A 17998-nucleotide genomic window follows, 5' to 3' on the forward strand; every position below is an offset into this window, starting at 1 on the left:
AGGGTTACCCCTTCTGAGCCCAGCCACCAACCTGGTCTATGACTTTTAAAAAATGTGTTTAGGGCCACCTGGGTGGCTCAGTCAGTTAAGCGTCCGACTCTTGGCTTCGGCTCAGGTCATGATCTCAGGGTCGTGAGATCAAACCCCACGTGAGGCTCTGCACTGGGCATGGAGTCTGCTTTTAAGATGCTCTCCCTCTCCCTCTGCCCCTCCTCTCTCTCTCAAAAAAAAATAAAATTAAAAAAATTTAAAATGTATTTAAACTGAGGACTCTGAAATCCTTTATCAAATTGTGCTTTCGGCATGGGAATCCGACAGAAGGCACTTCCCACCATCTTGCTCCTTCTGCTAACGTGCAGTTGGGCTGTGTTACTCAGCTGTTGGCAAACAATTAAACCTAAATTATTTGTTGCCCTTTTATTCAGGAAGAGCCTATGAAATATGAATTCTAACGGCAAAGTTTTGATCATCAAAGCTGTTCACTTTCAGCAAATTTTCAGGTCTCAACAGACCTCCTTCATTATGGGATGGCCTGCTTCTGACACCCATTCTCATCTCAACTGGGCCCATCGGAGGCCCCTCACAGAAATGCACACGATGTACATGATGAAACGCAGACTTGAGGGGATCAAAGGGAAGAGGAAAGGAATATCTGCAGAATAATGTTTTTCTCCTGGGTCCCCACTCAGTTGCCAGAGCAGGACTCCCACCTGCCTGTGGGGGCTGAGATCTGTCACAGCCCGAGGACAGTGCCGGGGTGGCCCTCGGCCTCAGAACTGTCACCTGGGCTTCCCACACAGGAGCACCTGAGTGCAGTCCCAGAGGGGCTGGAGGGGTGCCAACATGGCCCACACAGAGCTGCCTCGGAGCTGGTGGGGAGGCTGATGGGGCAGCGAGCTCCTTCGTCAGTGCAGATCTGATGAGAATGCCTTCCTAGAGATTATACACGTGGGGGCCAGAATGGCCAATGTCACATAGTAGATTTTATCCTTGCTGAGATGGGACGTTTGTGGAAGATCTACACTCCTTGGCCCTGCCTGCCCCCTCCATCGAACAAGCCCATTCAGTGAACCCCAATGTGTTCGAGCTTGAGAGCCACAGCATCTGAGTAGTGACAAAGGTCGCTGGAGGTCGGGGAGGCTGCACCTGTTCTAACTGGGTGACTCAGGCAGTAACAAAGATCAAAGCCAAACCAAACCAGACAAAATACAGGTTACAACATAATCATTCTATTAGCTTGGGTCATTGAAAAACCTCCTAGATCTCCAAACCATGACCCTGGGCCCTCCCTGTGCATCCGCCTCACTCAGGAAGCCCCTCGCAGAGGGCGGCAAGGCAGCCCCGGGCTTGTGTCACCCTTGGAGCTGGTGACCTCTGTCCCCAGACGTGTGTTCACATCAGCCTGGGAGATGGTCTCAGCCTGGACCAGGCGTGTGCCCAGAGAGACCAGGGGCTCTGATGGGCCAGGCTCAGCCAGGAGCTGCCCCCACGAGGTGCCCCCAGGCCCCGCCAGGTGGCAGGGACAGAAGAAACAGTGTCCCGGCAGAGCTCACCCCGGGCTGCAAAGGCCACAGCTGTTCTCAGCACCGCATGTTCTCCGCACAGGAGAATGGGAGGGATTGCCGCTCCCTCGGAGCCCTCGGGCCCCGTGACGGGCCTGGCCACATTCACAGGTCTGCAGGGCACTGGCACTCCCAGGACTCATGGGTCTGAATGGGAGGTGCTGGAGCAAAGACTCCCACACCCCATTCTGTTCTACTGGCTCCTCAGCGGGCGTCTAGTCCCTGCTGGATTTGGGGGTGGGCGTCGGGGTGTGGAGGCAGAGACCTCCCACGAGGGGATGTGTTGCTCTTTCTCCTGAAGCCTGCTGGAGAGGTTGCACTGGCAGCCGCTGGAGAAGGATTCGTTGAGCAATCTTGTATTCTGCAAAGTAAAAATAAAAAGCCCAGGTCCCTGTTTACAGGAAGGTAAAGAAATCATAGTTATCAAGGGCAGCAAAGTAGTCATTTAGTTCGATACGAGGTGTATACTTAAAGTGTCTGAATGTTTCCTGCCGGAAGCATTTTCAAAGGCATTCCTCCCCGCTGCTGCTTCTGTTGGCCAGCCACCCAAGGAGCTAACACCCACCTTGGAGGAGGGTCCGGAGGGACGGTCCACAGGATGCGGGAATAGGAGAGCTTCGAACCACCCCTACGGGAGCGAGGAGGCATGGCCTCCGTTGGCAGCAGTGCCTGCTGGGGGCCATCCCCGTGGGCCAGCTCGGGCCCCCCCAGCACTGGGTTTCATCAGCAGGCACCTCAACCCTCTGGGAGGCAGATTCCCGGGGCTCAGGGAGTGAATCTGTCACGGGCCCAATGTTCTCACTGCACTGCCACCCTCGTGGGCACCTTCCCACGAGGCCTGAGCCGTTTGCAAGGACCCTTGCTGTGTGCTCTGAACAGACACTGTTGCCAATGGGGACTGGGGTTTCTTGGATGACATGCGCCCCTCATTTACAATGCCTTCGATTCATGGGATCCTGGGAGCCAGGGCTCCAAGGCAAAGCTGGGTGAACCACCAGCTCCTCAGCGAACTGAGCAATCAGCTCTTAGCCTAATTGAACCTAACTGGGTTCCGACAGCAGGTTTTCTTAGAGGAAGCTGTGCTCCCTCTGCCTCCCCGCCATTAGAGATGATGATGTTCTCCCAGCTGTAAGGTTAATTTGTGGAGGACTCTAGGCTCTGGAGCCTGAGCACACATAGACAGCAGTTGTCTGGAGGTTCATCCTACGGCTGGACAACCTTGTGCCCCAGACAGAGCCCCCCCTCTAAGGGACTAGAGATATTGCTTCTGGCCATTTGCCACATGCCTCTTAGGACCCCCCGCCCCCATCTGCCCTCCACCTCTGACCCACCCTCTCACAGGACATGGGCTGAAGGCAGGAGACGTGGGGAGTTTGCTCACTCAGTGCTGGCCTGCCCATCAGCAGCACCCCAAGCAGGGGCTCCCACCCCCCAGAGTCAGGGACATGGGCTGCAGGCAGGAGACATGGCGAGTTTGCTGTCCACCAGCAGCAACCCCACGGGGCAGCGCTTCACTCCCAACTGCACTGCAAACACCAGTAGGGTTGGACACTTCCCTGGTCCCGGCAGTCGGACCATGTGGACCAGATCCATGGGGTCTCTGTGACTGGCCGCCCTTGCACCAGGCCTGTGGGGCAGGTGGACACGTCCTGGCCTGGAGCCCAGAGCCAGGGTGGGCAGAAGGAACAAGTCGTAGAGTGCCTCCCCATGGCCTTGGTTGTCACCCCCCCCCCGGTCCTGCGGTCCGCAGCTCTGCAGGAGCACCCCTCAGCGTGGCCACGAGTGAAGCCCACAGGCCCCGCACGAGCCCTGAGTGGCTGACAAGACCAGCAGACGTCGCAGAGACCTGGCCTGTGCTGGGGGGCAGGCTGAGGCTCACAGGGTGAGTGGTTGAGGAGGTGGGGACGGGGGGTGTGCTGGCCTCTAATTTGGCATGCACTGGAGAATTCCTCTCTACAGGCTGTGGAGGCAATAATGCCACATTGAGCAGCTTCTGCGAAAGAGCACGGAACGCTTCCTCACAGGTCTGCGGGTTAGCATGAGTTCGGGGGTGCGGGCGTGTGCTTGGGTCTGGGTCTGCTCTATGTGTCTCTCATTCTTCTGGGTCGGTGGTGGCAGCAGAAGCTCAAGAAGAGAAACCCAACCCCTCAAGCACGTTGCAGGGCTGCTGACATCACACCCACCAAACTCCCACTGAAAGACAGGTCCTGCCGTGGAGGCCAAGGGCAGGAGTGGTGCCCTGGCCTGGGCAGCTGTGAGCCTCGCCTCCGTGCCTGTTGCAGTCGTGTCCACGGAGCAGCTGGGGTGTTGGTGAACACACCCTGCATGAGACCCTGCGTTCCCAGATCTCTGCCTCCAAGGTTGAGTTCAGACTCCCTGAGGCAATGCAGAGCCCCTTGAGCCCCCACTAGCTCCAGGGTCCTGCACAACGTATTCTACCAACCCCAGCATCAGCCCCAGCTCGGCACTTCTACACATTTGTGCTGACAGATACCACGTCTCCTTCCATCTCCACCTGGAAATGTTCTACTAACCCTTCAGGCTGGGTTAAATCAGCAAAGTGTGTTTGGGGAGGGCCTCATCCTGAGCTCCAGCCCTCCTGGCAGACACGCTGGGAGGAAGGTCCCGTGGGAGGGTGCTGAGTTCCAGTCCCTGGGCGGGGGAGGGGGAAGTTCTAACAGAAAGGCATGGAGTAGGTGGTCTGGGGACTCCTACCCTGAGGCTTCACACCTGCCCGACTCTGTGTAGGAGGGAGGGTGGGGAAAGTGGGTTTCAGTGGTCAAGGGATCTTCCCATTGGGCACCTGCCCAGGGGTCAGAGGCTGTTCTGCTCCTGGGCAGGAATCAGAGCCCAGGTGAAGGGGACCACACTCAGGAGTTTGGGTCCCATCCCAGCCACTCACCAGACTCTGCCAGCCCTGAGGACAGAGAGTTCCCCCTCTCAGGGACCAGGTCAGGTAGAGAAACAATATCTACATCCACTGATGCTGAGGAGGGAAAACAGAATCGGCATTTATGAGCACTTACTGTATGCTTGATTCTATCCTGGGTAACAACACAGTCCAGGCTCTGACGCATACCCGCCGTATGACCCTGGAAAAGCCATCTTAGTTTCCCCAAGCCTCTGTCTGCTCATTCTTAGAATGGGCAGAATAGTCCTTCCTGGCTGGGTGATTGGGAGCATGACATGAGACAGTCCCTCTCTGGATCCAGCTTGGCAAGCCCAGCCCACAGAAGCAACGCTGCAACATTTAGAGCCCACCGCATCCCCAAGAGTCCTCAAGAATCTCTCTGGAATTATGCCTCCTGACCAAACAGGAAGTTAAACAACCATAGACTGAGAGAGCCTGCCCCCACCCAGGCACTGAGGTCAAGGTGAGGCAGCTGCCAAGACGGCTCTTCTGGGGGCATCTACATTTGGTGCCCATATGTGCTGGGCCTTGCCGCCCTGCCTTGGAGAGACTAGGCTCTGCTCCTTCCCAGAGTCCAAGGCAAGTCTCCAGAGTCTGGTTGCTGCCAACGTGTGGGTGGGAGCTCCTGGTCCTGTGTCGTGGCCTGGCCAGGCCACACATTGTCCGTTATCGGCCTGTCTTGCCAGAGAAAGTGCTCAAGGCCCGACCAGCCAGCCCTCCCACAGCAGGGTCCACTTGGAGCGACTGCCCATGTCGTCAGACAGGTGTGCCCAATGTGAAGGCATGGCTGGCACCCGGCGAGGTTGGGGTCTCTAATGGGTCCCTTAGATCCTGCAGAGGTGTAGGGGCATCCCTGGCACCACCAGAAGGGGGTGAGGAGAGGCCTGGGGGGGTTCGGAGCCCCCACCCTTGGCAACCCCCTAGTAACTCCGTTGTGATGTTTTATCTGCTTTTATTTAAAAATCCATTAAAAACAGAATATAAGATCACTGAATCTAAAACACTTTAACAATCCAGAGGATTATTTCAAAGGGAAAATAGACTTGAGTAGCCCCCTGCCTTAGGGGGAGACCCTGCCTGTGAAGTCTTTAAATGGAGCCTTGTTGAAAGCAAGAACCCTTAAGTCAGTCCAGCCTTCTCCTGATGCCCAAGAGAATAGGTGTGCCTGTCCCCTCGCTGCTCCAGCCGCCCCTTCCCCCAGAGCACCCAGGCTGTGTGGGGGGAACCTGTGTATTAGGCAGTCATCAGATGCCTCCTGTAGAGGGCTGCAATTTCCTCATTGTGTGGGCTCCAGCCTGGCTTTTAATAGCACCCACACCATTACCAGGAGGAGGAAATGGGCCACTTACTCTGTGCGGATAAGAATTCCATTAATGTTCTAAGAATTCCATTAACGTTCACTCTGACCTTTGCTAATTCCAGCATCATTAGCAGAGCATACGTTTCAAAATCTCCTTAATGCCAAAAAGCAGTAATGGGGGTCTGCTATGCTTGTTCAATGAGCCATAAAATGAACCAGTGGGTGATGTGTTTCTTGCCATCAAGCCCCTGGTTAAGTAATGGCCAGGCCGATGGAATGAGGCTATGCATCTTGTCACCAGACAACAGCTCAAGGCACTGGCTTTCCTAATCACAATTGATTAAGAGGTAAAAATACTTATATGCACACATCTTATTTTCCATTATCTTAAAATTTTTTTCTCAGTAATTAGTTTCTCCATCATCATTTTGAGAGAATGTTAACATCATTGATCTTTGTTTCTTGAATTATGATAAATCCTCATGAGAGGATCCCCCAGAGGCTGGGCCTTCCTCCCCAGGACTGGCTCCCACCTCTTTCCCCGAGGCCCCAACGCCCACTGTCAGCTTCCCTGCTCAGACCTGGCTGTGCTGCCCTCCTGCCAGTCAGGGTCCCGCACCCCAGGCCCCCGTCTCTGTGTTCACAAAACCCGTATCTTCTTGTTAAGGAGGAATGTGAGAAAAACACACACCCTGAAGTCTGTTACTCTACCTTTTTTTTTTTTTTTTTTTTACATTTGCTCACATCAAATAGCATGTTTAGTATGTGGAGACATTTTAAGTGGTTTCTGTCTTAGTGCACATATAATACTGCTTTAACATATAATCGGCACTATTTTCTCAAGATCTAAGTCATTTTGAAAACTATTATTGTAAACAATTGCATCATATTCCAATAATCCCCTAAGTCAAATTCACCTTCCATCCCTCGAACGCTGAAATACTCTTTTTCCCCTGATATATATCCTTCAACAGGTAATGCCACATATATCTTTAAGAAGGGAAGTTTGCCTTTTTGTTGCTACTGTTATGTGTTTGTTTGCTTGTTTCTTCAGTTGAGTCATTTCTTTGTGGGGTCAGTGGTTATGAAGAGCTTTATGGGTCCAGCTTTTCAAAAAGGTGGTGCCAATCTGCAGGGCGGGATCCCTCAGGACGGAGCCAAGTGACAGGCCCTAGAACAGGCTCTGGGCTCGGATGGATCCCCTCCCCTTTGCTCTCACGCCTGTGTTTTATGAACTCCTCCCAGGCACAAGTGCAGCCCCTCCCCTTTGCATGGCCAGGACCCAGGGACTTGCTTCCAACGATGGCTGGCTCTTCCTCGAAATTAGGTGGTAAAGGCTGTACCTCCTGTGCCTTTCTCTCTCCCCCCTTCACCCTCGGCTTGCTCCCTCTGGCGAAGCCCCCATCCTGTGGTGAGCTGCTGATAGAGACCCACGCCCAGGGAACTGAGGGCAGCATCTCCAGGGCCCTGGGGCTCCCACGGAGGCACTGAACTTTCAGCATGAGGCATAACCTCCTCCAGAGGCCAAGCTGTGGCCAGGCCGGGGTTGGGGCTGGTCTGTCTTCCCGGACCGGAGGCCTGCAGGGGGAATCCTGACGGGGCACCCCCCTCCCGCTCCAAGACCCCCGTCAGGAGCCACATTCGGATGGTACCTTGATCCCAGACAGAGGCAGCATTGGAGACACTTCCTCTGGGCTACTCAGCCCTGGCTTCATTCTGTAAGCAGAGCCTGAGCGCTCCCCACCTCCCCTGTCAGGCTGGTGTGAGGGGATAAGTGAGTCCCACAGAGCCAGCACACAGTAGGAGCTCAATACATGTCAGCCACCAGCCTCCCCAGCCCATGCATTTATCCCCTGTCCTTCCTGGCCGGGCGATTGGGAGCATGACATGAGATACATGTCAGCATGCCCCTCTTCCCCATCAGACTGGGGACACCTATCCACTCTCCTGGCACCTTGCGGGCACTCAGAGATGCCTGTCCAGTTAACAAAGGGGTGTGTGGACCAGAGGGTCAATCAAAGGCCTCCATGTAAGGGCAAGGCCACCGTCCGCCCCAGAGGACTGTTTCTAAGGGTCAGGGCTGGGAGGCCACAGTGTAGCCAAAGGCGCGGGGAGCGGGCGGGTCTGGGGACCACCAGAGGTTTTGCCTACTGTCTGCTCACAGCATCTCCTCTGTTCTCCTTCCAAGGGCCTGAAGCCAGATGATGCACTGGAGCTGGAGAGGGGAAGAGAAGTGGGGTGTGGACGCTGGGGTGTGCCAGGGCAGGCTCCCTGGGCTTAGCCGCCTTGGACCCACCGCCCTAAGGCTCCAAGAGGCGAGGCTGGGTTGCTGCGCCTGGGGCTTACTCACCTCAACGTAGCTGCTCCAGGAAAGGCGCCAATGCCCACCCTTCTGGGTAGGGCTGGGGCCTCTCGATCCTTGCAGAGAAGCCCCATCCCCAGGCCTGTGCACAGACACACACACACCAACACACGTGTGCCCTCGAATATACATGCATGCACGCCTGCATACACACGTGTGTACATGCACATAGGTGTGTGCGCACGTGCACAGAAGAGTGCATTCTTCATCCCTTGGCATCTCCCAAAAGGGCTCGTCCTAATTTCCTGCGACAGGACGGTGACGGGTGTGCAGCCTCCGAGGTCTCAGGGCTGCCTGGGAGACACCCCTCTGTGCAGTTGGGGACCTGCGGGGGACTGCCTATTCTCACCGCTCCCCTGCCCATCAGACCCCCAGAACCTGGGCTCACTCCCTGACTGACTTTGGGCACCTGCCTGCTGGCCTCAGTTTACCCACTTGTGCTGTGAGCAGATGGACCACAGCATCACTGAGGTCATTTCAGCTCTGGCGGTGGAGGACTCACCCCCATGCTACCCAAATCCTGGCCAGTTTTTCCTGCATCCCTGTGGTTTTCTGACAAAGAGGGGCATGCTAGCACTTGAAATGTTCTCACCTCTTGCTATTTTTGCAAGAGGCCTGAACGCAATTGTTAAAAATAGAAATAATGAGGGAAGGCAGAAGCTTCTGACCTTGAGTCACGAGGCCAGGACAGGTTCCCAGTATCCTTCCCGGCTCATGATGATAGATGATGGTCGCGCTGCATGTGTCCTTAGCTAATTTATCCTTGGCCTAGAGAGAGAGAAAGTTTTCTGCCTGCTTTTTCGTGGGGGTGGGGGGAGAACTGGAAAGGTGCTTTAGGCCCAGTAGCTTTGCCTGCTCTGTTTTAGGTGCCTGGTAGTGCTGGGAGGAGCTTGTCCCAGGTGCTCTGAGTCATCATGCCACCTGTGCTGGCCAGAAGCCAGCGAGGCCCCACCAGACATCTGGCTGTGTGCCAGGAATGACACCCCCCCCCCATATTCTTGTTCCCTTGAGCCGACCTGCCCCCCTGCAAAGGGACTGTGGAGGCTAGAGATCCTCGAACACCCTTGCGAGGCTGTGTGCCATCGAAACAAGAGCCAGCCTCCCGGATGTCCCACACAAAGGCTGTGTAGGGCAGGGCCCAGGAGGTGGCGGGACCCCAGGATCTGGCTACTGCAGGCCTGGCATGTCTTGTAGGTAAGGGAGAGTTTGCATCTGGAAGGGCCCTTGGCATCTCCTACCCAGGAGGATTCAGAACACCAGCTTCTTTCCACTCTCGCCTTGCACACATGGCTGCCCCTTGCCCCAATCTGTCACCCCTCCCAGACAAGAGGAGCCCCCACACCCCCCCCAGGAGCCATAGAGAGAGGCAGGGGATCTTCAGAGAAGCTGGCATCCACCACCCACAGCACCTGGAACTGAGCTGAGATGCTGTCCCCATCCAGGACTTAAGTCTACACAGATTTAGAGCTCCTTTTTTAAAATCCAGGCCACTGCTCAAAGCTCACAGTTGTACCTCTGCCTTAAGGTGCTGAGACAGGGAGACATTCAGTGAGAAACAAACCAAAGGACTTTCTTGCAAACTGTGGTGTGGAGAAGGGCATATGGATGTGGGTCCACATAGGAGGGCAGGTGGGGAACCCTGGCCAGAGTGAGTGCATGCGTGTATTTTGGAGATGAGGTGGGCATGGTTCACTTTTTGCCTTTTACAAACCTGGATCAATCCCAGGAGCTAGGGGATGATGACTGATTGTGCCTGTCTGCTGTGACCAAGAGGACACTTTGGCATGGGTATTCCCCGCCATCCTGCCTCCCTGGGTTTGTGTTTCAAGAGTCACAGTGTGTTTGCTGCTGAAGTGGGGAGGGTGTGTGTGTGTGTGTGTGCGTGCACGAATTTATACACACGCGTGTGCACACACATGTGCACATAATGCACACGCGCCCAGGTACAGAGCACATATGCATGTGTGTATCTGAGGGTGCACACACATGTGCACCACACGTTTGCCTGTGTGTGAGCATGGCTGTATGCACCTATAGGTGTCACATGAGCGCAGATGCATGTGTCTGCACATGCAGAGGTGCGTGTCCATGTGTGCGTGTGGGCCTGCCCAGATACTCAGCTGCACTCTCTGCCCTGAGTCTCCCCACTGGGCTCCCCAGAGCTGACGGTTGGCTGGTAAGTCTTGCTGAGGCCCAGTCCTTGGCTGGCACTCCCTGCTGCCAGGATAGAGCGGCTCTCTTTTTTTTTAAAGATTTTTTTTTTATTTGACAGAGAGAGACACAGCGAGAGAGGGAACACAAGCAGGGGGAGGGCGGGAGGGAGAAGCAGGCTTCCCGCGGAGCAGGGAGCCCGATGCGGGGCTCGATCCCAGGACCCCGGGATCATGACCCGAGCCGAAGGCAGACGCTTAACCGACTGAGCCACCCAGGCGCCCCTAGAGCGGCTCTCTTAGTCCTTACTCCACAGGAATTGAACCTCCAATCTGGGATTCTCAGGGTTTCCTCTAACTTACTAACTTTGTCCCTGGTTCAGCAAGCAGGATTGGGTCCATGGTGCAGGCTTGACCCCGTGCCTGTGGGGGAGGTGCTGTTCCTCCCCCTCTGGTGTCTCCCTGGTGGCGGGGTGGGGAGATCCTAAAGGCCAGAGTCCAGTGGCCACCTCTCAGGAAGTCAGGAATGCATACCCCCAGGTCACACCTGAGCCTCTGCTGCCCCTGCAGTGCTGTTGCCTTCCCCAAGCCCCAAATCCGGCCAGAGCAATTCCAGATCCCTGGGCAGCCACACCTCACTAATCCTGGGGCTCCCCTAAGCCCATCTGCAGAGTGAGGTATGTTGGCAGGACAGGAGAACCCAACACTGGAGGAGAGCACCTGGACCCGCAGGGGTCAGCTCTGCTGTGGAGCCCTGTGGGCATCCAGGATGCTTCCACCCTTTGGCTCCTGCATCTCCACTTCGCATTTTACCATCTGCATAGTCCAAATTGCCAAGGTCTCTGAGAACGTTAAAGTCTTTGCACCTGTATTCTCAAAGGAGGGGCCAGCCACACTGAAGAGTGAGTAGTGGGTGGGGGAGACAGACCATGAAAGAGGCTGCATTTTCCAGGGAGGGGTCAAAGGCAGTCTGGGCATCCCCGGGGCCCCCGAGGGCTGGGGATAGGGGCTTTCTAAAGGGTACCCCATGTCCCCCCAGCTTGTCCAAGACTCCTCCTTGGCTCCCAGGAGAAAATAAAGACTGCCCTGAGGGCACCAGCATGGACCATGGTCAGATCCCATCTGGGGGACAGCAGCCTGGAGCAGGCTCTGCTCAGAGGGATGGAAGAGATGTCACCTGGCCACGGGGTGGGGAGGGCAGTCTGGGAAGTTCAGGGTGGCATGCCAGTAGGGGTCCCTGGGGTGTTGACCCTGAGACCCACGTAACAAAAGTGCTCTAAAGGAAAGTGAGCTACCTCAACCCTTGGCCGTCCTCCAGCCTGGGTGCCAGGGACATGGGCTTGGCCCCCAAGTGAGACCCCTTCAAGAAGCTTCTGGACACCCCCCACACATCTGTCCCAATTCCCATTTCTACTGCAGTCCGTCTACCTCCCTGCTTCTAGATCATCTTCATCCTGCAGCTTGTCCTGCCTCGCTCGCCCTGGCTGAGGCTCCTGAGTCTTTTTCTCTATTCCTCAACCCAGCAGTATAGTGTGGGCCCTGGAAGCTGGCCCCTCTCAGGGGGCTGAGCTCTCCTTTAAGCCTTTGATTGAGGAGATGGAAGCTGAATTTTGGGGTATTCAAATCATTCCTCTTTGGACCAAATGCAGTGATTTCCCTGGACTGAGAAATCTTTTTAAATCCTGTTGCAGTGCCAGGAGGCTCAGGAGCAGATCTGAGCCACAGTTACGGGATCCCTGGGAGACAGGCACCCATCCAGCAGGGGCCCAGGGGAGAGACGGAGGAGAATGGGGTTTTTGGTCTTGGCCACTAGACACAGGTCTGAATTGGAGGAGCTTAACAAACACTGATTTTTGTCTTCTGGAAAAGAGAACAGGTTGGCCAGGGAGGTCCACGCAGATGGCCATGGGGCAGAGGATGGAGGAGAAAGGACAAAGGCTTCGGTGCGGGGCCCTCAGGGTGGGGGGCAACCAATCCCTGTGGAGACTGGCCTGAGCCAGGGCTGTGCCCAGATACAGGGGCACCAACAGTTGCTTTTGCTGCAGTGATGTGACCGGCAGGAAAACAGAGTGGGAAATGAACCTCAGTCGGTATGGTCCAGGGGCCCCTACTCAAGGCCAGACCTGCAGGCTGTGCCCGCGGCACCCCCTCAGGTGCCCACGGCCACAGGGCCTCGCCACGGCCCTATTACCATAAGCGATAATGCAGAGGTGTGATAAAAGCCATCTGTCATTCATAAACTGCGACGTTGCCTTTTTTGCAAAGCCATAAGCCATCCTGGGGCTCAGCCAAGAAATGGCCTATAAAATCCTGAGTAATGACCTCAAAGCATACTTTCCAATATAAACAATATTCTAGGCAGCTGTTTCTAGGATTTATCTGTGTGCAGTAATTTTATACCCCAAAAGATTACCAGGCTCAGTGTCTGATGCCCCTCTTCAGCAGCAACCCTTCCCCCCCATTAACAGCAGTAAAGCATCTAGAACGTGTTCCACAGTCCTGGGAGCACAGGATCCTGTCCCCTGGGTGACAAGTGGCTGCGTGTGCTCATGTGCCGCGCCCTTTGCCATCAGATGCATCGGCACGCAGGGGCCTGGGGGGAATGCTGGCTGTCTTTGGGATCTCCAAGTTACCAGGGAGGAGGAGCTCAGCCTTGTCCTGAAACTGTTTCTATGGTAACGCAAGAACAGCAGGTTTTGTCTGGGTTGGACGAGGGCAGGCATCCTCCCTGGCAAGGGCTGTAGGGGACTCTTCTGACCACATGCCCGGGGCAGAGCCTGAAGTGTGCAGAGGACAGGGAGCCTCAGGAGGAGGGGCCTGCCGGAACCTGCTCGGGGCCCACCTGGGGCTTGCACCCAACAAACAGAGGAGACTTGGAACTTTCATGATTTGGCTGAGGAGGTTGTTAGCACTGGCCATGGGGGTCAAAGCTCCTCTTCACACAACTGCTCCCCCAGGGAGAACTCGACATCCCCACACCGGGCAGGGTATCAGCTTGAGACTTGTGCTCCAGACCTGGAAAATCGAGGGCTCTGTATAAGTTTTGCTGTAATTTAGTTTCTCACTTGAATCTTGCCTTTGCCTCCAAATATCAGAACTTAGTTTTCTAATATCTGCAATTTCATCTCTAATCGGCAAACCCGTAGATTACATTATGCATAAAATAATGTTTGATGAATGCCTTTTAATTTCACAAAATGCCTCTTTCTAAAATTATTCCCCTTGACCCAGGAAAAGACAGAATGATGTCACTGGCAACTTGGAGATAAGAATGTTTTGCAAGTTCTATCAATTTTGGCTTTCTACATTCAGGTTAGGAAACACAGATGGACATCGGAGTGATGTCCTCAATTGTTGAGAGGAAGGAGACAATCTAACTGATAACACGTTCAATTGCTCTGTCCCCGTCCTCCCCCAGACCCTCCCCTTAGCAGGGGCAATGGCCGCAGAAGAATCGGTGGTCCCAAAGCAGCGCCCCAAGTGCCTTGCAGTCGGGATCTGGAGGCATCTGCCTTGTAATGTCTGTGCTGCCTGCCGAGGACCAGAGCTGGGCCAATCCAGCAACAGCATCCAGCCAGCCTGGGACCCACGAAAGCTGCACAAGAGCTTCTGGGAGAGCCCCTACCTGTCTGCACACTCTGCCCAGGTGCCAGTCAACTTCTTCATCTGCCTGTTCACAAGGCCCCTCATGGGAGCCTCCTAAGCTCTCCGGGCAGTAGAGATCTCACACCCCCAGATTCCTAGGACTCTGTGTCTACCCGTCTGCTTTCCGTGAGGCCCGAGCCTCTGTGGAACCGAGAACCCTGCGTGGGCTTCCTTGTGGCTCCCACATGGGTGCACTCAGCTGAAAGTCTTCATCCAGAACAGAGAGCCGGAGGCAGCCACTCGTGTTTCCTGAGAATTTTCTGTGCTACGAACCCTGGCCACTTAGAGCGCTGGCTCCCCACTTGGACACGTGGATTCTACCATCCAGCACCCTTCCCGCAGCCCTGGGAGGAGGAAGGGTACTCCCATCCACGGTCGCTCAGGGCAGAAGCCAGGCTCAGAAATCCAAGCAATGTTGTGCGCCTCCTGAGGGCGACGCGACCGCAGCTGGATACAGAGCTGGCTAATCTGACCCAGAGCCCTGCCCCTACTGACCCACCAGGGCAAAGAAGAGTGGTTCCAAGTGTATGACTGACCCACATGGGAACGGGGAACTCTGAGCACCAGCGATGTGTGCCCGGCGCCAGGCGCTTCCAAGACAGCTGCCAATTGAATCCTTGCCACAAACATCCCTTTCGCAGCAGGGAAACCGAGGCCCCAGAAATGCATCCACATGCTCACCATCACTTTGCCAGCGAGGGATGGACCAAGCTGGACCCAGGTCTGCAGGGCTTCCTGCTCTACCCCCTGGCACCAGCTGTGCCCACAGTCCCCCTCCAACCACCCTGTCCTGGGGCTCAGTCCCCAGCCCCAGTGCATATGCAGCTGTGGGAGGGCAGTGTGGGACTCTGCAGGCCTCCGCTTCCTTATAAAGAGTAGTCACAGTACCTGTACTTTGTAAGGGTGATTCGCTATGTGGCCACTATTGGTGGCCGTCGGCTGGCCCCACCAGCAGCTCCTCTATCCTTCCAGGGGTCCCATCTGGGGTCCCATCTGGACTGGTGATATGGCCCCCATGGGGGTCTGTCCCCTTATTTTCAAAGGCCAGTGTCTGCAGGGTAAGGACTCCCTCTCACCCCTAAGGCCAGATGTGGTGACCTCTAGGAGCAGGGTTCACTTTGGCCACAGCAGACGTCAGCCTGGTCCCGGCCCCATTGACCTACCAGGGTTTTCCCAACAGAATCATCCCAGATCCTCAAACACGTCTTCCTTCCTTCCCTTCTTCAGGGGCTGACAATGTGGACTCTGGGATTCTCCACAGGACCATGTGTTACCCGCTAGCATCCTACTGGTCACTAAGCATGTTTCCCATGACCAAAGGGTGACACACCATGAGAATCTCCTGGGACTAGAACGTGTGCCCTTCCAAGGAGCTGGGGGAAAAGCCCTGGGCCGCCGCCTGCATGTGAACTTGGGTCCTCGCTGGGAGGCGCAGTCTCAGACTGGTCCTTTGATGCTGGTTTGCCTTGTGGTTAGGAATTACAGCTGCTTTTTGCTTCAATGACACCAAGTGAGTCTGCTGAGGGCAGTTTGGTTAACTGTCAGCGAGAACATTTTTATACTTGTAACCTGTAATACTCCAACAACTGGTTTTTAAGAACTACATATTGAGTATCTGAATTATGAGCCACTCTGCCCCTGCAGCGAAGACTGGTGTGTGCGCCCTGCCTCCTGCCCCATGAATCTCTACATTCCCTCTGTTTTCCATCAAAGAAAGTGTGATTATTTTATAAATTCTAGGGCATCGTTTTATCATATACGATTATGACTGCAAACTCACTTTCCTCCACAATTCAGTAGACACAAGGTATTGTCATGGCCTCTCAAGAATGCCTTGCTGAGTTGAGTTGCTTCCTTCTGTAGACGGTGGTGGGAAGCTCGGGTCTGGCCCTGCCTGGCTCAGAGCAGGGATGTGGACACACAGTGAAACTTTTCATCATGCTCCTTCCTAGGTGGATGAAAATAAAGTGATGTGACTAAACCTATGGCATGGAAATGGAAATTCAGACCTCATATAAATGATGTCAGGTGGCAACAGGCAGAACAAGGAAGCAGGGTGAGGGGTGGCAAGTAAGGGCATGAAGATCTAAAAGAAATGAGGGAGCAAGCCCACAGACATCTGGGCAAAGAATCCTTCAACAGCACATGCAAAAGCCCTGGGGTATATACCTGCTTATCTAGGAAGTAGAAGAGAGAGCAGTATAAGACAAGTCAGAGAGTGGGGTAGAGGCAGGTCCTGGATGGCCTTGCAGGTCATGGGCAGTGCTTTGGATGGAGAGTAACTGAAGGACTTTGGGCGAAAACTGACCTGTTCTATTTGTCTTAATAAGATCGCTCTGATGTCCTGTGCAGCATGCAGTGGGGGCGGGGAGGGCAGGGCAAGGACGAAAGCCAGGAAAACCAGGGAAGAGGATGTCCCAACAGTCCAGGCAATGGACGCCGGTTTCAATCAGCAGTGGAGATGGTAAGGACATGTTTTGAAAACTGCATTAACAGGATTTATGTCCGGGATGATCCCAAGATTTCTCGGCCCAGGCAAATATCTGACCAGTAGGAGTGTTGGGGTGGTGGGGGACGGCTGGGGGCTGAGGGCAGATTTTGGTCTTGGGCATGCTGGGTTTGAGATTTTCACCGGTAATCCAAGTGGAAAAAGCCAGTTGGGCATTCGTTCTGCAGACATGGGGTGGGAGTGCACCGATGACATTTAGTGGGACTGGAGGAGACACCAGGGGTGCATGGAGACAGGGGTCCCGGGACTGAGCTCGTGTCTCCAGGTGCAGGAGCCAGGCAATTGGACTGCCCAATGAGGGTGGCAGAGAAGGAGCAGTGGTGGTAGGAGGGGACTGGGATCTGCTCGTGGTTGGGATATTAGGGCTGGAGCAGGGGAGATGGGGGAAAAAGGAGCCTGGAAGTCCCAAGCCCATGAGGACATGGCCACATGTATGTTTCAGAAGCACTTCTTCATTGAACGGAGTGTTTATAACAAACCTCTGGTGAGTGGGATGGAGCAGCAAGTTCCACAGGCACCCCAGTCAAAGAGACGCAATTTTCCTACTCTTTGTGGTTTGCCGGGCATTTTAACACTGCTAAGTGCTGAATTTTACAAAGTGGATTTTCAGCACCTATCGAATGATCAGAGGATTTTCTCCTTCATCTGTGAAGTGAACAGAGTGGAGTGCTCGCTGCTTAGAGGTGGGATGGCCTTGTCTGGGGGACACCAGCGTCAGGATTGTCTGAAATGGCCAGTGACTCTCCACCCTTTTCTTCCACTTTGGAGCGATTTCTGTAACATGCCAGGTGTCTGTTCCTCAAGTGTCTGATAAAGGTCAGGCAACACGGGCCTGACTTCTGTGTTTAGGGATAAATATTTGATCATTTTTCAACTTCTCCTACGATGATTGGTCTAGCCCCATTTTCTAGACCTTTGTTTGAACTTTTCTTTAAAAACACCTCTTTGGTTTGCATCATCAAGCTGATATCGTGGCACCATCTCATCAGGGACTTTCAAGCCTGTCCCCCTCCCAGCCCTGCGCCTCACTCCAGAGCCCTCATCTGCATGCCCTTCTGTCCCTCACTCTGGCCTCACCGCTCACTGGCTCTCCCACTGGCCTTTTCCATCTTCTTAGCCACCTCCAGCACTGCTTACTTTCTAATGCATTTGCTTTTGGTTTGTTCTGCGTTAATTCGTCCCTTCTTTATTTGGGATTTTTAAAATTGCTCTTCTTTTAGTTTCTTGGACTGAAAACTCAGTTCACGTACATGTGGTCATTATTGTGTTCTAGTGAGTGGGGTCATCACCCCAACTGCCCTCTGAGCGCCCCTTTGGTGGCCTCCTGAACATTTTAATGGGTGCTGTTCTCATTTGCTTTCATTTTTAAATAGTGTGTAATTTCCCTTCTGGTTTCCTTGATGACCTCCAAATTATATATACGAGTTTTTATTTGTGGTATTAATTTCCAGGTAGAAATATTTTTAAAGCTTAGCTCTTGTTTTTATTAAACTGCGTTGTGTTCAATGAACAGACTGCAGATCACGTATGCATGTGTTTCTGCACGAATGTGTATATGC

General features: G+C 54.3%; 1 long non-coding RNA gene across 8 annotated transcripts in view; it reads right to left on the reverse strand.

The window, feature by feature from the left end:
* Positions 1 to 205: 205 nt before the first annotated feature.
* Positions 206 to 17998, reverse strand: part of LOC117999261 — a 21288-nt gene continuing 3495 nt past the window's right edge. For 4 of the 8 annotated variants that reach the window (XR_004676243.1, XR_004676245.1, XR_004676239.1 and 1 more), the window contains 2 exons: positions 15711 to 15878; positions 12641 to 13300 (listed from right to left, as the gene is read on the reverse strand). This is a non-coding gene — a long non-coding RNA (uncharacterized LOC117999261). Of the gene's footprint in view, positions 1924 to 3119; positions 4549 to 8803; positions 8904 to 12640; positions 13301 to 15710; positions 15879 to 17998 lie in introns of those variants that run through there. The other 4 variants (XR_004676240.1, XR_004676241.1, XR_004676238.1 and 1 more) reach the window with 4 other exon arrangements.

This window comes from Mirounga leonina, unplaced genomic scaffold (genome assembly GCF_011800145.1).
Source record: "Mirounga leonina isolate KUSES-001 unplaced genomic scaffold, KU_Mleo_1.0 Mir_454, whole genome shotgun sequence".
Taxonomy (NCBI): domain Eukaryota; kingdom Metazoa; phylum Chordata; class Mammalia; order Carnivora; family Phocidae; genus Mirounga; species Mirounga leonina.